The sequence below is a fragment of the Cibotium barometz genome, chromosome 18, assembly GCF_041138505.1.
Source record: "Cibotium barometz isolate CiBa-2024 chromosome 18, ASM4113850v1, whole genome shotgun sequence".
NCBI classification, from domain to species: domain Eukaryota; kingdom Viridiplantae; phylum Streptophyta; class Polypodiopsida; order Cyatheales; family Cibotiaceae; genus Cibotium; species Cibotium barometz.
In genome coordinates, this window is record NC_141063.1 from 51,613,743 (window position 1) to 51,630,681 (window position 16,939).

At 43.3% G+C, this 16,939-nt stretch overlaps 1 protein-coding gene across 3 annotated transcripts in view; it reads left to right on the top strand.

Annotated features, from left to right (window-relative positions):
• LOC147629460 (uncharacterized) overlaps positions 1 to 16,939 on the top strand; it is a 48,214-nt gene that overhangs the window by 15,751 nt on the left and 15,524 nt on the right. The gene's annotated exons all lie outside the window — the stretch shown is intronic.

Consider the following 16,939-nt stretch of genomic DNA (forward strand, 5'->3'; position numbering starts at 1 on the left):
TTCATGGGCAGCCTTCAAGAGAGAGAGAAAGAGAGTAGCCATCATTAGGGTAGCCTGTAACAGTGGTAGAGGCTACTGTGTAGCAAGAGAGCCTCCTTTAATGAAGAGAGGGCTCCAATTTATAGATTTGGGACTCCCATGAGTGAAAAGGAAAGAGAAGGCTATGATGACAAGTGGAGAGCTACACAAAAGTTGAAGTAACAAGTGTGAGGTCACTTGTCTCACTTTGGTCCATTTTCTTGTCACAGGTCCCAATCTAAGAGATGGGTCCTTAAACTTTATCTCTAAAAATATCCCAACTAGTAGTCCATTCGTCATAGGTACTTTGGCAACTCTTGGTATTTGCTCAATTCTAGACGTAATGATGCAAACAAAATTCGGAGTGTGATTCTTTATATTGTAGCAACTCTTCTAAATTTTAGGAGTGTGATTCTTTGTATTGTAGGATAATCCTCCATTCCCAAAGCGTGTACTTTCCAAATATTTAGACGTCCTGGAGTCCACTAGACCCCTTTTATATTGGGAAATGTCAAGGCTGGTGACATCCTCCCTAGTTTCTTAAAAGTTGTCTACAACTTTAAGCTTCAAGCCATATATTCAAGATATAATCATGTCCCATCAAGTGGGCGAGACGAGATAGTCTCAAAAATCCAATATAACTGAAGAATCTATGTTCCAAATAAATGGGCAAGACTAAATAAGTCTCCATAATAGCAATATCAAAATCATGTCCCAAAATAAATGGGCGAGACAAACCAGTCCCATAAGTCTAAATATCATAAATATTGTTCCAAAATAAATGGGCAAGAATTCCATGGAAGATATGCTAGACACAGGCACAAGAGCCAATTGTGTCTAAATCACCAATATCAATGAGATAATCATATGCCAATGAAAATCACCAACCAGGTGCTAAGACACTTAAATAAGTGCCATGCACAAGAGACTAGTGCCTTGCACAAGAAACTAGTACCTTGCACATAAACATGTGCTATGCACACAAATTGGTGCCATTCTAGATCACAAACCATGGTGATAGAAAAGCTGGTTCTCCATAGTTAATATCACATGTATACCTTGGTCCTCATGGTTTATTGGCATTTCGGCCAAATGAGAAACCATAGATATAATCCATAAGATCCATTTCACAGTATAATCCAGTAACGAACAAGCTCAAGGCACACAAACATGTGTCAATCCACATGACCCTTGGCGTACACATAAGTCCCTTGCCACCAGGTATCATGTCCACTTTACCACTTGCACTCTGTGTTGGTACTATGACCACACACCTTGGATGAGAGGTGGGCTCAAGTAAGAAGATAAAACAATCACTTGTAGGCATAAATAGCCTGGTGTCCCATAAGCATTTTTGTACACATAGTTTATAGGCATTTTGGCCACCAATAGTTTGTAGGCATTTCGGCCACCAACTCACACTACACTCTCAAGTGCCCATGTTCCCTTCCATCTGCTCTCTATTGTTCCACCCATACATGGTAGAAACAATCTTCAATAGAGCAAGTAGGACAAGAGAACACTACACAGGGTATGTTGTGCATGACAGTACTCTCTGAAGTGCCCATGTTTCCTTCCCCATGAGTTCCATAAGTCCAATGCATCCCAAATAAAGGGAGCCATAAACAATGTTTCCCTGAAACCATCTCAAGGCAAACAACAACACCTTTCTCCTTGCATGGCTATACAAGGGTTAGTGAACATCAAAAACACTTCATAGTAAATAGCAAAAGCACCAACTTTGCAAACTCAAAGTATGCTTAGCTTTTCTTTGCCAGGTTGGTCATGAAGCAAAAAAATAAATAAAAATCTTCTCACCATATCCTTAAGATATCCTGAGATATATCTCCATATAGCTTGCTTGTAAGCTTGATAATATAATCCACAATATCCATATGGAAAGAGTGCTAAACGTGTGCACATAAAGCCAACTCCATACTTCCAAGATAACTTTTGTGAATTCATAAATCCTTAGACCAAGCTGTCTATTGCTCATGCTCTTGCTTCATAGGCTATGAAGTGGTTGGCCATGCTTAATATCAATGATGGTAAGTGTGGTCCCTACTTGAGATCTTTTCTCTTCCTCATTGATAGAAGGAAGCCTATGCTCTGATACCAATGAAAATCGTAGGGGACTAGGGCCTTTGACACACTTGTTGATACCATCAATGCATATTAAAACATTTAAACATGGCTGACATGGAAATGGAGGTGTCATAGCAGATGCCAGGGCGATGGGCAAAGAGAGCTTGTGCGCCCACGATAACACCTGTTCACCTATACCCATTCGTGTCTCATTCTAGACACGGGGGCGGAGAGAGAGAGAGAGAGTGAGTTATGACGTTTCAAGTTATTTTTCAATAACTTAAAAGATTAAAATCTTAACGTTACAACATTTAAGATCCTTACATTCTACCTCATCTAATAAATTAAGGCCCCCTATTGGTTTGTTCTCATTAGGGTTTCCCTTCTCAAGTCTGTGTGTGTGCGCGTGTAGGTAATGATCCTCATCTGGGTTTTCCTTCTCAAGAGTGCGTGCGTGCGTGCGTGCGAGAGAGAGAGAGAGAGAGAGAGAGAGAGAGAGAGAGAGAGAGCTCGTGACTGTTTGTTTGGTTAGGTTTTTTTGGCATGGCTTCTTGTCTCTAGTTTGGAATCATCTGCAGGTTTTGTTCTTATCAGGGTTTTCCTTCTCAAAAGTGTGTGTGTGTGTTAGAGAGAGAGAGAGAGAGAGAGAGAGAGAGAGAGTATTTGCCTGGTTAGGTTTTTTTGCATGGCTTCTTCTCTCTGGTTTGGAATGGTCTAGTTTTGTTCTCAATTGTGTGTTCCTGCATGGTTTCTTTTCTCTAGTGTTTCCGGTTGTGTGTTTGTGTGTCCATCTTGTTTGGTTCTCACTCAGGCTTCCACAACTAGGGTTTCTTTTTCACCTTTTGCTTCTGAGGCAAGGCAATGCCATGTGCCATGTTTGCTTGCGGTGCTTTCACTGGTTGAATTTTGCAAACACACACACACACACAAATACCCACGCACAAAGAGAGAGAGAGAGAGAGAGAGAGAGAGAGATCTGTGTTCTTTTTTTTTTCATGATCTGGTTTTTTCTTCTCTGCTTGCCCTCCTCCTTGGGGTTTTTTTGTGTTTTCTTTTTTGTGATTTCGGAACCCTTCATCATTTTTTTTTGGTTTGTTTGCAGTTTGGATTGTTTTATGATTGCTTTGTGGAAAATTTTTATGTCTGATGGTTTTTGGTTTTATTGAAGATTTGGATGGTTGAATGATGTTGTGTGTTAACATCTGTAGGGGTTTTATGTTCGTATCAGCTTTAGTAGAATTGTGGTTTCCTGGCGTTTACATGATGACATATCGTATTGCTTTCAAGTTTGCATGTATACACTGTGTGTGTATAGGCGTGACACACACACACACACACATGCATGGTTGGTCTGTACACACACTCAACAGCAGACAACCATATGGAATGGGAGCACAATAAGGGAATGGGAAGGGAATAATATAGATGTGTTCAAAAATTTACTTTATATATGTGCAGATGCTTTGGGAAGGGACATAATTCAAACGAGTTCAGTTCTACATAACTTATATTTCGTTTACAGTCCTTACATGTTCTTGGGATCAGTTAAGAAAGCATTTTTCTTGTGACATACACGTGTGTGTGTGTATACATCCTCTAATTATCTTGCAATGACTGTGTCTGCATTATTGATAATTACATAATCCATGAAAGAAATGAAGCATGAAAGAAGCCAAGATGCGTCTCGGGGATAGATGTGAGTGAAATTTTTTCCTTCATGTTTGGTTGGGTAAACAAAGCATGTTCAAAGCAAATGTGTTTATGTAAAGCTAAAAGATCACAAAATGTCACAAGAAGATACAAAACATGTTTGATGATGCAAAGAAGGATGTGTTATGTGGTTGTTGTTTTGTCTCTTACAGACAGCTTTATTTGACTTATGGCCTTTGAAGTTATTGGTAGTCTCTGGGCAATGTCCATGTACACTCGCACATCTTGTTGATGGAGTGTCAGCGTCTTATGTGTTTTAAATTACAGGATGGACATGACTGCAGTAGTTGATGCAGTCCAGAGCACATTGGTTTCCATTCAACACCTGAATCCGGGTCACTATCATGTGCCGGGTGTTCTTGTCCAAGGGTACGAATCTCCTCTTGTATTGGCTGGACGACATTGTTTTGTAGGGGCGTCAGTGGGGCAGTAACTTACTGCTCTTTTGCAAGCTCCCGAAGAGGTGTGTAGTGCCTATTTTATGCAAGTTTAGGGTTTTCTAGAATTTCTAGCTTTTCTTTGCTAAATTCTTGTTTTTTTTTTGCTGATGTTTGAAGGTAATCGATGTGGAGATCCTTGTAGATGATAACCGCCACGACTTCATTGTGTTCAAGGTACTCAGCTTAATCTCTCATTGAAGGACTGCTGAACATGGCTTGCCTTTTTTCTAGTAAATCTCTATCTCTATATCTCTATCTCTTCTCTATCTCTATATATATTAAAATGACAAACTCACGGCATGCCATGTGTCATGATTTAATGAAACCTACGTGGATGCTTTCTATGAGTTTAAGTATTTTCTTTTAATTGGATGAGATTCAAACCACACCGGAACCATGTTTCCTTCTGAGCTGACTCTCATCCTCGCAGCCTCACTAGCAGACACACTCGGATGGATATTTGAAACTGAGATGTTGATTCCCAGTAGACGTTCAGTGACTGAGCTGAATACTGGTCCATCAGAGTCACCGGCAATGCTTCCACCCGACATAGCTACTGTCATATCATGAGAGAGACCAGTGGAAAATGCCCCGTGGGTCATACGCCATATCATGTGCCAAAAGCCTGTGCTGTCCACTAAAGTGGGGGAAGAATACCCAAACATGACATAGAGCTTGCCCACAGATGTACAAGCGGGATCGAAATCAAGACTCAAGCTACTATCAACAATCACCCAACAATGGAAAAGCTATACAGACTGTAAGTAACTCTAACTCTAATCTTCACATGCACTACACCCATCAGGGATATAGGGTCCCCACAACCACTGTTGCATCATATACAGGGGCACAATCAACTGTACAACAAACATTCATTTCACATGGCACATTTGGGAGAGCACAGCAATTGCCAAGCCCTGCATAACCTCATGCCATTAATGCACCTATATCTGAGCTCTTGAGGAGATAGCATGCACTGGTCATACGCCATATCATGTGCCAAAAGCCTGTGCTGTCCACTAAAGTGGGGGAAGAATACCCAAACATGACATAGAGCTTGCCCACAGATGTACAAGCGGGATCGAAATCAAGACTCAAGCTACTATCAACAATCACCCAACAATGGAAGAGCTATACAGATTGTAAGTAACTCTAACTCTAATCTTCACATGCACTACACCCATCAGGGATATAGGGTCCCCACAATCACTGTTGCATCATATACAGGGACACAATCAACTGTACAACAAACATTCATTTCACATGGCACATTTGGGAGAGCACAGCAATTACCAAGCCCTGCATAACCCCATGCCATTAATGCACCTATATCTGAGCTCTTGAGGAGACAGCATGCACTCCTGCTAAGTCAATCTCTTAAAGGGACGCAAGATTTGCCAAAAGTAGCTCACATAGGCACATCCAAAACACATGAAATCACTCAAGATGTCTGTATAACACCAGAAAGTGAGCACCTAAAGCCATCAAAAGAGCACTTAGCCTTAAGTGCATAGGCACATCCAAAACACATGAAATCACTCAAGATGTCTGTATAACACCAGAAAGTGAGCACCTAAAGCCATCAAAAGAGCACTTAGCCTTAAGCACTTAAGGCTAAGTGCTCTTTTGATGGCTTTAGGTGCTCACTTTCTGGTGTTATACAGACATCTTGAGTGATTTCATGTGTTTTGGATGTGCCTATGTGAGCTACTTTTGGCAAATCTTGCGTCCCTTTAAGAGATTGACTTAGCAGGAGTGCATGCTGTCTCCTCAAGAGCTCAGATATAGGTGCATGAGCTCAGATATAGGTGCATTAATGGCATGGGGTTATGCAGGGCTTGGCAATTGCTGTGCTCTCCCAAATGTGCCATGTGAAATGAATGTTTGTTGTACAGTTGATTGTGCCCCTGTATATGATGCAACAGTGGTTGTGGGGACCCTATATCCCTGATGGGTGTAGTGCATGTGAAGATTAGAGTTAAGAGTTACTTACAGTCTGTATAGCTCTTCCATTGTTGGGTGATTGTTGATAGTAGCTTGAGCCTTGATTTCGATCCCGCTTGTACATCTGTGGGCAAGCTCTATGTCATGTTTGGGTATTCTTCCCCCACTTTAGTGGACAGCACAGGCTTTTGGCACATGATATGGCGTATGACCCCCGGGGCATTTTCCACTGGTCTCTCTCATGATATGACAGTAGCTATGTCGGGTGGAAGCATTGTCGGTGACTCTGATGGACCAGTATTCAGCTCAGTCACTGAACGTCTATTGGGAATCAACATCTCAGTTTCAAATATCCATCCGAGTGTGTCTGCTAGTGAGGCTGCGAGGATGAGAGTCAGCTCAGAAGGAAACATGGTTCTGGTGTGGTTTGAATCTCATCCAGTTAAAAGAAAATACTTAAACTCATAGAAAGCATCCACGTAGGTTTCATCAAATCATGACACATGGCATGCCGTGAGTTTGTCATTTTAATATATATAGAGATAGAGAAGAGATAGAGATTTACTAGAAAAAAGGCAAGCCATGTTCAGCAGTCCTTCAATGAGAGATTAAGCTGAGTACCTTGAACACAATGAAGTCGTGGCGGTTATCATCTACAAGGATCTCCACATCGATTACCTTCAAACATCAGCAAAAAAAAAACAAGAATTTAGCAAAGAAAAGCTAGAAATTCTAGAAAACCCTAAACTTGCATAAAATAGGCACTACACACCTCTTCGGGAGCTTGCAAAAGAGCAGTAAGTTACTGCCCCACTGACGCCCCTACAAAACAATGTCGTCCAGCCAATACAAGAGGAGATTCGTACCCTTGGACAAGAACACCCGGCACATGATAGTGACCCGGATTCAGGTGTTGAATGGAAACCAATGTGCTCTGGACTGCATCAACTACTGCAGTCATGTCCATCCTGTAATTTAAAACACATAAGACGCTGACACTCCATCAACAAGATGTGCGAGTGCACATGGACATTGCCCAGAGACTACCAATAACTTCAAAGGCCATAAGTCAAATAAAGCTGTCTGTAAGAGACAAAACAACAACCACATAACACATCCTTCTTTGCATCATCAAACATGTTTTGCGGCAAACAATGTCAAGTATCTTCTTGTGACATTTTGTGATCTTTTAGCTTTACATAAACACATTTGCTTTGAACATGCTTTGTTTACCCAACCAAACATGAAGGAAAAAATTTCACTCACATCTATCCCCGAGACGCATCTTGGCTTCTTTCATGCTTCATTTCTTTCATGGATTATGTAATTATCAATAATGCAGACACAGTCATTGCAAGATAATTAGAGGATGTATACACACACACACGTGTATGTCACAAGAAAAATGCATTCTTAACTGATCCCAAGAACATGTAAGGACTGCAAACGAAATATAAGTTATGTAGAACTGAAACAAACACCTGCATGCATGAAATAATGAGTGTCCACCTTAGAGCCTCTGGCAACAACCAGTGAGCCCTTACTAATTTTCCACTTTCCACTACCAAATGTGGTAACATAATCAGCATCATCAAGCTGTCCAGTAGAAAGCAGATTCTTCTTGATCTCAGGCACATGCCTGACATCATGGAGCATAAGCTGTGAGCCATCTGAAAACACAAGCCTCACATCACCTCTGCCAAGAATCTTGCATGCATGGTTATCACCCAAATAAACCACTCCTTCATTGCCAGCAATATACCTGACAAACAAGTCTCTGCAACCTGTGACATGAAAGGAGGCACCTGAATCAATGATCCATGAGTGCATACCATGACCACCTGTAAGAAGTGAATGGGCATCAAGTGAAGACGTAAAGAGGACCTCATCCTCACTGCCACCTGCATGTGACACATTGATTTCTTCAATCTTGACTCCACTTTTGCCCTTTGGCTTTACATCTTTGGCTTCATCCTTCTCTTTGTCTTTGCCTTTTCCCTTTTCTTTTTGATCATTTTTCCATTTGTAGCATTGCTTTTTAATGTGTCCCTTCTTGCCACAATAATGGCATTCCAAATCCTTTTTGGAGCGAGACTTGCTCCTTCCCCTTTCTTGGCTTTTCCCCCTTTGCTGGGATCTCCCACGTGCATTCATTGCATTGGACTTTCCAACAGAGTTGTTTTTCCTGTTCATCTCTTCTTGAAGAAGAGCACCCTCAACATCTGTATATGACAGCATAGCATGCGAATTGCTAGTGGCTGTCCTGAATGTGTCCCAACTCTCTGGCAAAGTGCATAACAAAAAAGTGGCTTTGAACTCATCGTCCATTGCCAACTTTTGATTAATGACCTGGCTGACAATACCATTAAACTCATTTAGATGGGCTGTCATAGACGCCCCTTCCTTCATCTGAAGACCTATGAGTTTCTTCAACCAATACACTTTGCTTGAGGCACTTTGTTGGGCATACAAGTCCTGCAATCTCTGCCACATTCCCCAAGCTGTTTTCTCTTCACGAATGCTGAAAAGTAATGAGTCTGACACAGACAACATGATAGTAGATCTTGCCAGCTCATCCATATCTTCCCACTCTTCAGCAGTAAGAGAAGCGGGCATTACACCCCTTTCTTTGATAGGTTTGTGCTGCTTTTTCTGGAGCAACACATTGTAGCACTGGGTTTGCCAAATATCATAATTATGCGAGCCTTCAAGCTTCTTGATGTGAAGCAATGAAGAGCTCTCACCTGTGGTTGCCATAGCAAAATGCAACCTGTCAATGCCTGACTCCCTGCAAAATGTGCAAACACTGCACCAAAAGCACACAAAGTGCTCACAGTTTTTCTCCCAAAGTTTATCTCCCACTGCGGAAGCACAAATGCAACTTTTCTCCCACTTTATGTGATGAAATCAACAAAATCTGGTTGCTGCAGATTTTGGACAACACCTTAAATGTGCTCTGTTGCCCTTCCAAAGTACTGTATAACAGTACCAAGTGCTCACCAATGATGTACCAAACCTGTACCGGCAAGTACAGCAGCTGAAATTGAGCCTTTTGGTCACTCAAAACAGTGTACATCCATGCCAAAACTTGCACAAAGCTGTGCCAAATCTGTACCAGCAGGTACAGTAGCAATAAATGCTCTCCTGGCTGTCCAAATGAGTAAAAATCAGACTTTTACAGTCTCGAACACTGCATAAAACAGTCCCGAACAGAAATTGGGCAAAAGCCTCTTGACTGCAAGCTGATTTTTGAGGATTCAAGGCATAAATGTCTTGCCTGCTGCTTTGCCAAGCTCAACAAGCATACGAACTTGAAAAGCCCCTTGATTTAAGATCAATTTCTGATCATACATGGTACATTAGCGCACATGGAGGCATCCAGAGTGTTCACGATGCTTCCCCCTGGCCACATATACATCAAATACATGAAAGCCCCTTGATTTACAGGCACATTGAGTGCTTGTAAGGCATCAGCACATTATCCACAACATCAAATGCGATCGCCTGCATGCAAATCAACCAAATCGGCACAAAAGCCCCTTGATTTGCACTGCAATTTGCTGCAATTTTGCCCAAATGTGCGATTTCTCACATCATACAGCATGTATGAGTGCTTAATTGCACAATTACATCAAAAGCCCCAAATTTCGACATCCAATTTCTTGCAAATTGATCCTGATTGTGACCAATTTCCCGCAAATTGATCCTGATTGTGACCAATTTCCTGCAAATTGATCCTTGTAATTTTCTGATTTTTCTCTGATTTGCAGGCGGGTTGATGAATTTGGTGCTGCTGCAGAAAGATTGTGCTGATGAAAACTCCTCACTGTGGGGTTGGCGATGGGCAAATGCAGAATTTTGCTGAAAAGCTCTCAAAAAATCTCACGCAGAGGAGTGGTGGAGCTTTTCTCCCACGTGCGGGCCTTCAGATTGCTGTGCGTGTACGGATGCTAGGTTGCATAGCTCTCCTCGTGGACGTCTCCTCGCTGGCCTCCTCGCTACCTCACCTGCTGCGAGCGCTGCTGGTCGTAAGCGTTGTTACGCTTTGGAGAAGGCAAGGACAAAGGGTCCGTTCTGTTCCGCCCATCAGCCTGTCCGCCCAACACTTCGCCTAGCGCAGGTAGCCAGGAACTCCACGCTCGTGCATTCGCCTAGCACAGGTCGCTAATGGTTCAACGCCCGCCAGTGAGCGTCCTTGCCTTCGTGTCCTTGGCTTCTTCGCTCCCCTAGAGCCAGCCTACACTCCTGAAGTCGACGGGCTCCCTTCGCTTGTGTTTCCGCCGCCTCCTTCAGTGGCTTGCGCTACACGTACTCGCTCACGTTTAGCAGCCTGTTGACGCCCGCCTTGTGGACCAGCCTGTTCGCCCGCTTCGCCTATTACGCCCAGCACAGTTTTTTGCACGCCTCACCACGTCCAAGTGCTCCATGCCATCGCTGAGCAACCAACGCCCTTCACAAAGCTTCAAGGGCGCCCTTCTCAACACCTACAGGCTCCGAATGAACCAGGCAAACCTCCCTCTAGCTCTGATACCAGTTGTGTGGGAGAAACAGGAATTAGGGTTTAGAGATTCATGTGGGAGACATACACAGAGAAGAACAAGGGGGAGAGAGAGAGAGAGAGAGTTGTGGGGATAAGTCAACTCATCAATAGCATGAGTGTGTGACTCCCCTATCACACATGTATATTGCACTAGTACACATAGTGCACTTAGTACATTAAAAGTACTAAGTGTACTATGTACTATAACTTATGGGCTTGTACACACTATAAGGGTGGGCATAACGCCTTTACCCCAACATGCAATCCACTCATTGATGACTGTGCCACAAGTCCATACATGGATCGAGCTTTAGACAGGGGTTGTCGGGGGATTGCTTTAGTACCTAATCCACCAACACGTTCCCGGACATGGGCAACGGTCAGCTTCAAGAAAACCTCACGACCCTCACAAAAGGCTAGCAAATCTCAAACTGTTTGTTTATACATCCCACAATTTCCATACATAGGGCAATCCACAAGCTAGTATGCGCACTAGCAATGACCAAAACCTGCAACAATGCAAACTACACTGTCACGAAGACTGCAAGAACCTGTAAATCTCTGCAAACTGTATCTGTGACCAGATACCTCCCCTGCAACCTGTTTTTGCCTAAGAAAAACACCTGTTGTTGCAGAAAAACGCAGAAAACAGGGGTGCGGCCGAAGATGACGAAATTGCTTGTAGAAACCTTGCGGGACCTGAACGGAGGCCGAAACAGTGAATCTGCAGCACTTGAGGTCTTTTCCGCGCTCACCAAAGCTCTCCTCTATCTGTGACAGTGACCCGGTGCACTGCCGGCTGCCTCCCACACGCTCTGATACCAGTTGAAGAGCGCACACACGAGGATGGAGGCACAAGGAAGAAGGAGAAGTGTGAGCAAGAAGGGGGAAGCACAACACAGACAATGGTGGACTCCTTATCACAATGGTGATAGGGTTTGTGAGTCCTTATTACTTAACCTAGAAAGAATAGTGTCCGGCCGCCCAACCTCATATGGGCAGGCACATTGGGCTTCACACCCCAACAAATAAGACAATTAAGAAAATGTTGTCTATGTACGTTGTGAATGGGAGAGAGAAATAGGGTTAGAGTTCATGTGGGAGACATACACAGAGAAGCAAGAGAGAGAGAGAGAGAGAGAGAGAGAGAGAGTTGTGGGGATAAGTCAACTCAATAGCATTGAGTGTGTGACTCCCCTATCACACATGTATATTGCACTAGTATACATAGTGCACTTAGTACATTAAAAGTACTAAGTGTACTATGTACTATAACTTATGGGCTTGTACACACTATAAGGGTGGGCATAATGCCTTTACCCCAACAACCTCCCACTTAAAGGCAAAGTGCCCTTAAATGAAGGAAAAGAAAAATCAGCATGTACATGATAATATACAAGGCCATATCAAGGCTGAAACTGGCCTCATCCAATGCCCATCAAGTGTCTGCAATGAGCAAACCGCTCCGGAGGCAAACTCTTTGTCAACAGATCAGCCGGGTTGTCATCCGTATGAATCTTAACAAGCTGAATTTGCTTGTTCTCTATCACCTCTCTGATGAAGTGATACTTCACATCCACATGCTTCGTCTTTGCATGAAAGACAGGGTTCTTTGCCAACTGGATGGCACTCTGACTGTCACAATGCAACAATGGAATATCCCCTGTATAGCCCAAATCAACCACTAACCGAGATAGCCATAATGCCTCCTTGCAAGCCTCTGTGGTTGCAATATACTCGGCCTCTGTAGTAGATAAGGCAGTGCACTTCTGCATCCTGGATATCCATGACATAGCACCTCCTGTGAATGTAAATACATAACCGGTAGTAGACTTCCGGTTATCTGGATGACCGGCATAATCCGAATCCGTATAACCATGCACTAATGCATCCTGTTTGCCAAAACAAATGCACATATCCTGTGTGCCCTTCAGGTATCTCATGACACCTTTCACTGCTTCCCAATGCTTCTTGCCAGGGTTGGCCATGTATCTAGAAACCACTCCCACTGCAAATGCAATGTCCGGCCTAGTAGCAACCATGGCATACATGAGACTGCCACAAGCATACGGAATCTTGGCCATATCAGCCCTGCCACTATCTGACTGTGGGCTGTCCATAGCACTGAGTTTCACATATGGAGGCAAAGGAGTACTAGTTTTCTTCCCCCCGTCCATATTGAACCTCTGCAAAACTTTGCCAATGTATTCCTTCTGAGACAAATACAACACATGCTCATTTCTGTCCCGAAGTATCCGCATACCCAAAATGTGATTTGCATCACCCAAATCCTTCATATCAAAGGTTTGATGCAGCCTCTGCTTCAAGGTATCCATCTCCTTACGAGATTTCCCGGCAATCAACATATCATCAACATACAAGATGAGGATCAATAGACTGCCATCCAAAGCTTTCTTTGTGTATAAGCAGTGATCTATGTCACTTCTCCTGAAATTCTGGGATTTCATGAATGTATCAAATTTATGATACCATTCCCTTGGTGCCTGTTTGAGCCCATAAAGACTCTTTTTCAGCTTGCATACAAGCTTCTCCTTTCCACTCACTGCATAACCCTCTGGCTGTTGCATATATATCTCCTCATGGAGATCACCGTGAAGAAAAGCAGTCTTCACATCCATCTGAATCAAGTCCAGATCATCATGCGCAACCAAAGCTAACACAGCTCTAAGTGTGGTCATTTTGACCACTGGAGAGAAGATCTCATCAAAGTCCACACCATATTCCTGCTTGAAGCCCTTAGCCACTAACCTGGCTTTGTATCTTGGCTTAGCATTTGGTGCAACTTTGAGCCTGTAAACCCACTTGCATGGCAAAACCTTCTTGCCTGCAGGCAAATGCACCAACTTCCATGTTCCATTTTTGTGCAGAGAATCCATCTCTGACTTCATGGCACGCTCCCAAAGAGCCTTGTCTGCCCTCTGTAAAGCCTCCTTGTAACATGAGGGCTCCCCACAGTCAGTGAGCATCAAGTAGTCAACCCCTGGAACAAACCTGTCAGGGGCTCTGGAGGGTCTTGTGGACCTCCGTACCCAATGACCATCATTTGCAGGTTGTTGTCGAGCTTATACATGCATGTTTTATCAAAAATGACATCATTGCTGCGTATAATCTTTCTATTCACGGGATCCCAAAGTCTATACCCCATTTCACCTTTGTCACCATATCCTAGGAATATGCATTTGTGAGACTTAGGATCAAGTTTGGTGCGCATTTCTCTGCGTATGTGCACGTACGCAACGCAACCAAACACTTTCAAGTGCTTGTATGACGGAGGCTTCCCTGTCCATACTTCCTCTGGCACTTTCCCACCAAGCCTCGTGTTAGGTGACCTGTTTATAAGGTGAACGGCTGTCATAACAGCTTCAGCCCAAAAACCATGAGGTAATGCAGCATGTGACAACATGGAACGGACCTTCTCCTGAATGGTCCTGTTCATCCTCTCTGCTGTCCCATTTTGTGGAGGATCATAAGGAGTAGAGAGCTCCCTCTTGATGCCTTTAGCATCACAAAAGTCCTGAAACTGTTTGGACATATACTCTCCACCATTGTCGGAACGCAAAGCCTTCAGTGTTTTGCCAGTTTGATTCTCAACAAGAGCAACAAACTTCTCAAACACTGAGAATGTATCACTCTTCAAACGAAGAGGATAAACCCACACCTTGCGTGTGGCATCATCTATAAAAGACACACAATATTTTGCCCCTCCCAAAGAAAGCTGAGGCATCTCACATACATCTGTATGCACAAGCTCTAACTGAGCATCTTTCTGTCCAAGAGCTTTCTTGTGGGGGCACTGTAGTTGCCTACCATATATACAATGCTCTCACAAAACTAAAAACTTGAAAACTTTAGAGAAGGCAAGTAACCCAAACAAGACAATTGCTCCATTCCTTTGACACTCATGTGTCCCAACCGGCTATGCCACATAGAGATTTCCGGCAGCTCGATTGCATTTACATTAGCATGGTGACAAACACCTGCATGCATGAAGTAAACAGTGTCCACCTTAGAGCCTCTGGCAACAACCAGTGAGCCCTTACTAATCTTCCACTTTCCACGACCAAATGTGGTAACATAATCAGCATCATCAAGCTGTCCAGTAGAAAGCAGGTTCTTCTTGATCTCAGGCACATGCCTGACATCATGGAGCATAAGCTGTGAGCCATCTGAAAATACAAGCCTCACATCACCTCTGCCAAGAATCTTGCATGCATGGTTATCATCCAAATAAACTACTCCTTCATTGCCAGCAGTCTACCTGACAAACAAGTCTCTGCAACCTGTGACATGAAAGGAGGCACCTGAATCAATGATCCATGAGTACATACCATGACCATCTCCTGTAAGAAGTGAACGGGCATCAAGTGAAGACGTGAATAGGACCTCATCCTCACTGTCACCTGCATGTGACACGTTGATTTCTTCAATCTTGACTCCACTTTTGCCCTTTGGCTTTACATCTTTGGCTTCATCTTTGTCTTTGTCTTTGCCTTTTCCCTTTTCCTTTTGATCATTTTTCCATTTGTAGCATTGTTTTTTGATGTGTCCCTTCTTGCCACAATAATGGCATTCCAAGTCCTTTTTGGAGCGAGACTTGCTCCTTCCCCGTTCTTGGCTTTTACCCCTTTGCTGGGATCTCCCACGTGCATTCATTGCATTGGACTTTCCAACAGAATTGTTCTTCCTGTTCATCTCTTCTCGAAGAAGAGCACCTTCCACATCTGCATATGACAGCATAGCATTCGAATTGCTAGTGGCTGTCATGAATGTGTCCCAACTCTCTGGCAAAGTGCATAAGAGAAAAGTGGCTTTGAACTCATCGTCCATTGCCAACTTTTGATTTATAACTTGGCTGACAATACCATTAAACTCATTTAGATGGGCTGCCATAGACGCCCCTTCCTTCATCTGAAGACCTATGAGTTTCTTCAACCAATACACTTTGCTTGAGGCACTTTGTTGGGCATACAAGTCCTGCAATCTTTGCCACATTTCCCAAGCTGTCTTCTCTTCACGAATGCTGAAAAGTAAAGAGTCTGACACAGATAACATGATAGTAGATCTTGCCAGCTCATCCATATCTTCCCACTCTTCAGCAGTAAGAGAAGCGGGCTTTACACCCCTTTCTTTGATAGGCTTGTGTTGCTTTTTCTGGAGCAACACATTATAGCACTGGGTTTGCCAAATATCATAGTTATGTGAGCCTTCAAGCTTCTTGATGTGAAGCAATGAAGAGCTCTCACCTGTGGTTGCCATAGCAATATGCAACCTGTCAATGCCTGACTCCCTGCAAAATGTGCAAACACTGCACCAAAAGCACACAAAATGCTCACAGTTGTTCTTCCAAGCTTTATCTCCCACTGCGGAAGCACGAATGCAACTTTTCTCCCACTGTATGTGATGAAATCACCAAAATCTGGTTGCTGCAGATTTAGGACAGCACCTTAGATGTGCTCTGTTGCCCTTCCAAAGTACTGTACAGCAGTACTAAGTGCTCACCAATGATGTACCAAACCTATACCGACAAGTACAACAGCTGAAATTGAACCTTTTCCTCACTCAAATCAGTGTACAGCCATGCCAAAACTTGTACAAAGTTGTGCCAAATCTGTACGAGCAGGTACAGTAGCAATAAATGCTTTGTTGGCTGTCCAAATGAGTAAAAATCAGACTTTTACAGTCCCGAACACTGCATACAACAGTCCCGAACAGAAATTAGGCAAAAGCCCCTTGACTGCAAGCTAATTTCTGAGGATTCAAGGCATAAAAGTCTTGCCTGCTGCTTTGCCAAGCTTAACAAGCATAAAATCTTGAAAAGCCCCTTGATTTAAGATCAATTTCTGATCATACATGGTACATTGACGCACATGAAGGCATCCAGAGTCTTCGCGATGCTTCCCCCTGGCCACATATAAATCCAATACATGAAAGCCCCTTGATTTACAGGCACATTGAGTGCTTGTGAGGCATCAACACATTGCCCAAAGCATCAAATGCGATTGCCTGCATGCAAATCAATCCGATCGGCACAAAAGCCCCTTGATTTGCACTGCAATTTGCTGCAATTTTGCCCGAATGTGCGATTTCTCACATCATACAGCATGTATGAGTGCTTAATTGCATAATTACATCAAAAGCCCCAAATTTTGACATCCAATTTCTTGCAAATTGATCCTAATTG